Below are 9265 nucleotides of genomic sequence, written 5' to 3' on the forward strand. Positions count from 1 at the left end.
TCAAAATAACTATAACCTCACAGGAAACAAACACGATTTTACGATAAAAAATACATCAAATCAAATAATTGAATTAATAACTTCAAGTATTTATCAGACCCTATTTTGAGATGTGAAAACTTCGTAAAATAGAGACTAAAGTATTTGAAGTTTTCACTTTCATACTTCAAGTACTTCAAGAGTATTTAAAATACTGAGGGGCCAATTCCAAGTTGGCGGCGCAAGTCACTGGTGCAGCGCAACTTTATAATGCTAATTTGGGTATCAAATGCTGGTTGCTAGGGGTGACGGAATAAACAAAGGCAATTTTTCGAGATAAATTGCTCCAACTTGCACTGCCTACTAGAGGTGCCGCAACTCCATGGTGCAAATTTCAATGGAAAATTCGACACAACTGCGTTTGTTTATTCCGTCACCGCTAGCAACCAGCATTTGATACCCAAATTAGCATTACAAAGTTGCGCTGCACCAGTGACTTGCGCCGGCGCAATTGGCCAACTTGGAATTGGCCCCTGAGTGAAGTACTTGGAGTAAAGTACTTGGCAAAATCAAGTACTAAACTCAAGTACGAGTACATTTTAGAAATACTCCAAGTACCAAGTACCAAGTACCTAAATATAAAAGTACTTCAAGTAAAGTACTTGAAGTATTACTTCAAATACTTTTACTTGAAGTACTGAACAGCTCTGCTTGAACGCCTCCAACAGCATCACTTCAAGATTCGACACAGGGATGGTAAGCTTCACAATAATGTAGACTCTTTGTCACGAAAACCCTGTAAGGACTGCAAACACTGCGACAAGATTGATCAGCGCGAAGCGTCGAAGATGAGGAATAGATAACGGTTCAGCTTAAAAAAGACCAAGATGGAGACGTGGATATCGGAACGCTCCTCAAATGCAGAGGCAGATCTATAGGGATGCTTGTGATGCTTGAGCATCAGGCCCCCTAAGTTAAGGGGCCCCCTTCGGCTTAAATGTAAAAAAAAATAAAATTTGTTTCTAATTTGGTTCTTACAAAAATACAATTTCGTCTCCCACTGACCGTTTGTTGACACATATGATCTCGAGATTGTGCAAAGTGCAAATCTAGTCACTTCCGCCCTTTCCGTTAATTTATGGCAGCCACCTACATCTGGAATACCATAAAGAGTTCCCGGTGCAGATGGATACAGAGTTTTACAAAATGTTTTATTTTCACTCCCTCGTTCTTTTCTGTTCGTTCAGTAAGTTTAATAAAAGTGTTCTGCTCTACGAATATTACAGTGTGTTAAAAATTAAAAATTCCATATTCCAGTTTACGTCGAATTATATATTATGATTTTTGGAATTTACAATGTTTAAGGTATTTAGATACTTATTTTCGTTTTGTTGAATATTAATGATATAACTTATTCATTAGGTATTTGATTAAATAAAATGTCTGGGTGCAAATATCTGAGTGGAAGCCAAAAGAGGAAACTTAAGCTTCAACATGAACAGGAAGTAGCAAAATGTCGAAAAGTCACAAGGGTTTTTACACCTCAACCTTCTACTACTACTTCAAATAACTCAACTGGTAAAAATGAAGTAATTTTGAAAAGTGTGAAAAATTCTGCTGGAACTTCATACGACAAGTACGCTACCACCGTTACCGATACAGTCGATGAAAACATGATGAAAGATGAGGCTAAAAAAATCGTAAGTGAAATATTTAACGATAAATTTAAAGATATAGCATTATGGCCGAATTTTATCAATGAAAATTTTATTGGAAGTGGCCTATCAAAAGAAAGCTCGTTTTTTCAAAATAAAAGGGAAGACAATATTTAATCTGAGTCTATCAGGAATTATAAGGGACAGAACAGGCAATTTACAAACAAATATTTTCTGAAACTGTGTTTTCTGTTTAATGTGCAAATTATTCTCCAGAACACAAACATCTTTAATGAGTGGTTGATTGGGTAAACATAGTTCGTTCTTTGGACAGTCATGAAGAATCTCAGGATCACAAAAATGGGCTGTTAACTTGGTTATCCCGCAAAGAAACCAAAAACATTGTTGACAGGCATCTTCAGGAAAAAATAAAAAGTTACTGTGAATATTATTACAATGGTCTGATGCGAGTTGTGGTAGTTATTAAATTTTTAAGTGAAAGAAGACTGTTATGTAGAGGACGTGATGAAAAATGGGGTTCATCACATAATGGAAATTTTATCGGACTTATTGGAACTTATTGCAGAATTTGATACTTTTTTGAAACAACAAATAGTAAAATGCCAGACCGTACAACTAGTTGCAAGTTACTTGTCTAAAACTGTTTATGAAGAGATAATCGATACAATGGCAACTCAAGTAAGAAAAGAAATTATTGAGGACATAAACGATGCAGATACAAAATATTATTCAATTATTATATATATATATATTTCCCAAGGAAAAGTTTTTGAAAGATTTTTATCATTTATATCAATTGACAGTCACACAGGAAAGAATTTTTTTAATACAATACATTTATTTTTAGAAGAAAATGGTCTTTCAATGAAAAATTGTCGAGGGCTGTCTTATGACAATGCTGCAAATATGAGTGGAAAATATAATGGACTTCAAGCACGTGTTAAGGAAATTAACAAGTTCGCGGGTTATGTACCATATGCAGCTAGCTCCCTCTTTAAATTTGGTAGGAGTCGAAGATGCAAGTGTCGTATCCGATGTAATCAGCTACTTTGGGGTTGTACAACAACTGTACGTGTTTTTTTCGGCTTCACCTCACCGGTGGAAATTGTTAAATCAACATGCAAAACTGCCACTTTCAGTTAAAGGTTTGAGTGAAACTAGATGGTCTAGTCGATACGACGCCGTTCACGCGTTAAAAACAAGTTATAGCTTAATTGTAACTATTATTAATGATAATTTAGAAAAAAATGACTGCAAGATGGAAGCGAAAAAAATATTAGGTAAGCTATACAATCTCGAAACCGCTATATTGACTGTCGTCTGGGAAGAACTTCTTGAAAGAATTAACAAAGTCAGTAAAAAGTTACAAGAACCTGGATTAGATTTGTGCGAGGGCCTTGCACTAACAACATTATTAGAAATATTTATTAACTATGAATTGCGAGCGAAGGAGTTTAGCAGTAAAGTTGGAGAAAATTATAGTAATGCGAAGCATAGGATTAAAATTTATAAATATTCGGACGGCACAGGGATTAGTCCACTACAATGTCGTGAGAAATTTCTGGTGGAAGTTCTTAATCGATTGTTTAATAACCGAACTCACCAGAAGAAAAGATGTAAGTATATGTTACAGCTAATATCCGAAATCCATTATTATGCATAATAACTAGATATTTTAGGAATTATGCGTAATAACTAAACTTGTCAGTTATTATGCATAATAACCGGAAAGATTAGGAATTATGCGTAATAACTGAAATTTTCAGTTATTATGCATAATAACGGAAACGTTTAGGCAATACTGATAATAACTAATAGAGGAACAGGAATTATGCATAATATTTTCAAAAAAGTTACCCACCCTGCCTCGCTTTCCCCTACATATCACATGTACAGTTGATTTAAAAAAAAAATTGGTCTAAAGAGTTTAGACAGTACTTCCCTCGCTGTCGGAAACGTGACGACTGCATGCCTATTATGTTTTTCTCGTATTACATTTTGGTAGCGGGACATTTTAAAATAAAAATTGAGTAAGTATTAATTTTTTCAATTTTATCATTATTTGCCATTGACATCTTTGTCATTTTTTTTGTGATTCCTATGATTGCTTATTAAAAACGAAGTCGTCTCTGGGGTGTATAATATGTCGCCTATGCAAAAATTGTCAGGCGTGAACAGATAAAAGGAATATCCTGTATAGTACTTGTAATTTAAGACAAATAGCCATAACACTTATCAACCTGTAGACGTGACGGTGAAACATAAACTAAACTAAAACATGTTTTCCACGAATTGGAATAACCGGATGACAATGCCGACGGACCAGACTTTTTATTGCTCTGATTTCCGTTTATTGAATAAAACACTGCATTTGATTCGGTTTTTGGATGCTGTAATTCACATTTGGTTGATTATAACTTGTCTAGATCTAGGGGAGCATCCCCTAACCTCCCCCTAGCTACGGCCTTGTCTAGGGGTTATGAAATGTCGAGAAAATTTGAAAGTAACAAATTGCCCAATGGACTCGATTACTGAACGTCCTTAGGTTATCCTTGATAAGAAAAACAACTTGAAAGTGTTTATGTTTATGCATCGAAAAAATGTCACGTAGAAATTAGTTTGATTTGAATGAGTTCGTCCCCTCAAAACAAAGGATGAAAACAATTATCTAGTAAGCTACAATCGACATAATTTTGGGTAGAATTTATTCGGCAAAATTTTGAGATAACGTCATCAATTTTGTGGGGGAATTAAACAGATTTATTTTGATTAATAATTTGCCAAGTATGTATTATTTCAAAGTATTCAGTTTTGTAATTCTTGATTTAATCCATAAAATTAATTGACTGAGACACCCCGTATAAGCAAATCTAAAAAATATTAATGCAGTGATAAATCACAAGTATAGAGTCATCTTCTTTACACATTTAGGATAGGATTTGTTCGGTAAAATTTTAAGGTGACGTCATCAATTTTAGAAAGCAAATATATTTTGATTAAAAATCTTACCATACTTATGATAAATTTAAAACATCTCCAAAATTTCAAAATAATCGGTTTAATTAATAAAATAAATTCACGCACTCATTAATTTTTTAGATTCACCCTGTATATGCAAATCCAAAAAATCTGAATGGAATGATAAATCACAAATACAGACTCATCATATTTTGCACATTTGAAATAGGATTTATTCAGCAAAATTTTCAGGTGACGTCATAAATTTTTTAAAGGGGAGGAGCAAATACATTTTGACTAAAAATTTACAATGCCTATGATAACTTTAAAATATCTTCAAGATTTTAAGGTATTCTGTTTTGTAGTTCCTGATTAAATCAATAAAATAAATTCACGCATTCATTAATTTTTTGAGTCACCCTGTATATGCAAATCCAAAAAATATGAATGGAATGATAAATCACAAGTACAGACTCTTCATAGTTTGTACATTTTAGATAGGATTTATTTGGCAAACTTTTGCTGACGTCATCAATTTTTTGGAGGGGACAAGTAAATATATCTTGACTAAAAATTTACCATGCTTATCATGACTGTAAACCATCTGCAAGATTTCAAAGCATTCGGTTTTGAAGATTTAAAATTTAATTGCAAAATGTTGCTTTATAATTTTGATTTTTTTCCAAAAATCTGGACGTTTCGGGTAAAAACTCAATTCGGAGTCGTAAACTACATGTGTAGGACTATGTTATTTTATACAATTTAAAACCAATTTACTGAAAGTTTCAGTTATTACGCATAATTCCTAATCTTTCCGGTTATTATGCATAATAACTGACAAGTTTAGTTATTACGCATAATTTCTAAAGTGTCTAGTTATTATGCATAATAACGTATTTCGGATATTAGCTGTAACATATATAAGAAGAAATTCAAATTCTTAACGGACCTTACAAACAAACATGTAGCACATATTGACGAAGACAGCGTTGACTGTGTTTTACATGAGGACATCGAATTAGGATTGAAGAATGAATGTATACAATTTAAGGAATATTTAAAAATTTCTGCTGACAGCTCAGAAACGTACTGTAACATGTTCAGATACACTCGACTGCATTTTAAAAAAAAAACCTTATTGATATTTTTCCTAATCTGTACACGGTAGTTATGATCTTCTTGACACTGCCAGTGACCAGTTGTGAAGCTGAAAGAGCTTTTTCTAAATTGAATTTTATTAAAAATAAATATAGATCGACAATGAAAAACGAAAGACTAAGTTCTTTGTCGATGCTTGCAATTGAGAATGACATCACAAGGTCAATTACGTATGACAGCGCCATACGAACGTATGCTGACATCAAGTGCAGAAAGAAAATTGTTATATAATTTGTTTCTGTTTGTTTATTATATTTTATTTTTGTATTTTTCCTATTGTTTTTTTTTATATTAAAGTATTGAAAATGTGTAAATTAAATGCTTCTAAGAAACTTCTATTCATAAATAGGGCCCCAATTAAATAATAGCATCAGGCCCCCAACAGTCTAGATCCGCCTCCGCTCAAATGGAAATAAGATCTGGTAGAACGGCCAGGTTAGGGCGAAAATATCAGACACAGAGTCACCCACTTTCAAAGCGTTATGGGCTTAGTGGGACTCCCTGCGTCTCGAGAATGGATTACTTAAGCGAGTAAACTATTTAGCACGTAAATTTCTATGGCCATCTTTAAAAAGAGATATTGTATGTTAACAAAATTCCTGAACACGTTAACCATAAATTTTATTAAAAGTGTGAATATTCGTTTAATATTCCAACAAATAATTAACCTGTATTGTTAATAACAACACATTAGATAGTATGTAATACCAAAACTACTATTAACAAAATACTAGTACATGATGAAAATTTTAACACAGCAATTGATAAATTTAAATTATTGGTTATTGTGCGTAACTTTCCCATTTTACGTGTATAGAAAAGTAATGGCATTCATTTTTACTCAGTCTCTGGTATTGCTACAGATAAATAGGGAAGTAAACATAAAAATCTGTTTAAGATAATAATTCTCCTTTTTTTTATCATAAAACTAATATTGATTGTCATTATATCTAGCCCCTGAATTTTTTTCTGCGAGTGCCTACTGACTCACGAGCCTATATTGGAATTTTTATCACGTGTATAATATTAAGTTTTCTCTTATACCTGTTGATATTTCATTCAAAAATAATAAATTTCAGATTAGGACATCATTTTGTCTCACATGTGTGTAGGGTATGCAGTTAGTGGGCGTTACTATGTTAGCACTGTAAACTGACAACTGTGAATTTTGGAAAAAATATATCATTTTCACGTAAAAGTCGTAAAAGTTTTGTAAAAAAAATGGAAATTCCTGAAAAAATTTGTGGAGCGACAGTAAACGACTTCTAACGATGAGATATATGACAGAGAATAGCAAGAGATTTTATCGAGATTTAAGTTTAAGTGAAATACTGGACTCTTAGCACCCTGTATTCCATTCAATGAAATGCTGATTCATTTTAACACCGCTAAACAACGGTAATAATAGTAGCTAGACTATAAACAGGAGTAAGAGAAAAGTTTTATGTGCGTAAAAATTAGTGTACAATATCAGGTGTGTGTGTGTAGTAAACTAAAATTATCCAAAAATTGCAAAATCATGCAAGATTCCAACGAAATTATGAAAACTTGCTCCCAGAAAAGAGCAGAGATGTTTATAAGAAAATGTATCAAACGTTCCTTAGATGAATAGAGCAGCAAGGCATTGGAGCAATTACAGAAATGGTAATTCTAAGTTATCTGTAAGATCTACATATATTATAACGTGTATAGCTGTATAATAACATTAATAACTAATAGTATTTCCAGATTTATACATAATATCCAATCTTGTGGTTCCCACTGTGTGAAAGTTTCGCTTTAGACCCGAGTGCATACTTTTTTTTAGTTCTATACGTTTGAGAGTTCGGAAAATCAAAAAGTCATTGTGAAAGGACAGTTTGAAGTGTGATGGTTCAATTCGACTGTGTTTTCAAACAAATCCCCTGCAAGAATTGCCGTTCCTTGAAAAGTATCTTGTGCATCGCTTGTTTTTTCAAAATGGAAAATGTGCACTCCACTCACAAAGGTTATTATTATTTTTTTTTTTTTTTGAAAACTTGAATCGAGAGATGAATTCCTCACTTCTGATTTTGACAAAAAAAACATCAACTTAATAAAAAAATTTGAACTCAATTTTGTGTGACGCACATGACATTGAATTGGCATTCTGCCTAGTGTTTGTATACGTAACTTATATATAATCTAGACGTTAAAATAGTGACATAAATAGAATGGTTTTCCAAGCACAAATAAATACATGTTGGAATTCCCATAGATAAATGTGTTGCGCCAATCGTGTCTAATAATAACTGAACCTCTGTGTAAAAATGTTTGATAACATGATTGTATGTTTCGTTACGCAAAGATAAAATGTGACTTTTTAGGGACGATTTTTGATAACAATATGGCCTATGCTATGCTATCCGAAATCGCAATATTGATCTCAATTTTTAACTCTTTGTAACTTCAGTTTTTAATTTAGTTGTTTGAAAAGTGTAGCAGAGGGTCAGTACGATCTACGCATTATTTAAATCTCTGAAACTCTAAATTTTCTAAAATAATACTGATAGACTGATAGAATCCCTGACAAGCTTCTTCTGTTAAATTAGGTTTTTAATTTGAATTGGGGCAACGGGTTTTATTTTCAAGGCCATATTTTCTCCACACCGGTACTTTAAACAAAGTTTCGTTAAATTCGTTTAGAAACAAAGAATTATTGTTATCAAAGGAAACACCGTGTAGTACCGAAGGAGTGAAAAAAAGTCACTTTACTTACGACTTGCAGAAAGAATTTTTTCACATTCGTAACAAAATCAAAAACCACCTACTTCAAAAACTTTTTGTTTTGGAACATAGATATTAAATGTAACCGTACTTGCCGTCTTGACAATTTCAAGGTGCACGAGAAATCTTCACCGCTGTCCGATTCCATTGTGTAAGCACACAAATTACCACACAACACTGAGCAAACTAAAACGGAGCACTTAAATAAGGATTAAATTAGAATTTTTTTTTTATTCTTATTTTTTAATTTCTGTTTGTAGGTTAGAAACCTTTAAATTTAAGGTTAAATGTCAAAACTTACATAACAAAATCACAAGTAATTTCACGACAATGTAAACTCCACAACTTGAATATTGACCATAGTGATCACTCCTAAGTAATCACTAGAAAATCATAAGGAATTTGTGTACAAAATTTATTAAGAAATCCCATAATGTACACCGACCTTACGCATGCTTAGAGTTTGTCGCATTGTTGATCTCTCCAAAAGTCCAAAAATTTGACGACGTCATTTAGACTTTGACAAACTTCTTGTACTTTGGCTATAAACTGCGCATGCGTATCTATTTTGTTTTAAATTTAACATTTTCAAATCTTCTCCGAAAATTAAATACAAGAAAATGTTTGGATAAAAAATAAGTATATCAGTCGGATAAACCAGAAGACTTTTACAAATGGTATGACACTGGCGATGATCAGTTGATCACTGAGAAACGATCTTGATAAATAGAAAAAGAAAATAAAAGATA

The sequence above is a fragment of the Zophobas morio genome, unplaced genomic scaffold (assembly GCF_036711695.1).
Source record: "Zophobas morio isolate AGI-343-1 ecotype UQ-CSIRO unplaced genomic scaffold, CSIRO_AGI_Zmor_V1 ptg000046l, whole genome shotgun sequence".
Lineage (NCBI taxonomy): Eukaryota > Metazoa > Arthropoda > Insecta > Coleoptera > Tenebrionidae > Zophobas > Zophobas morio.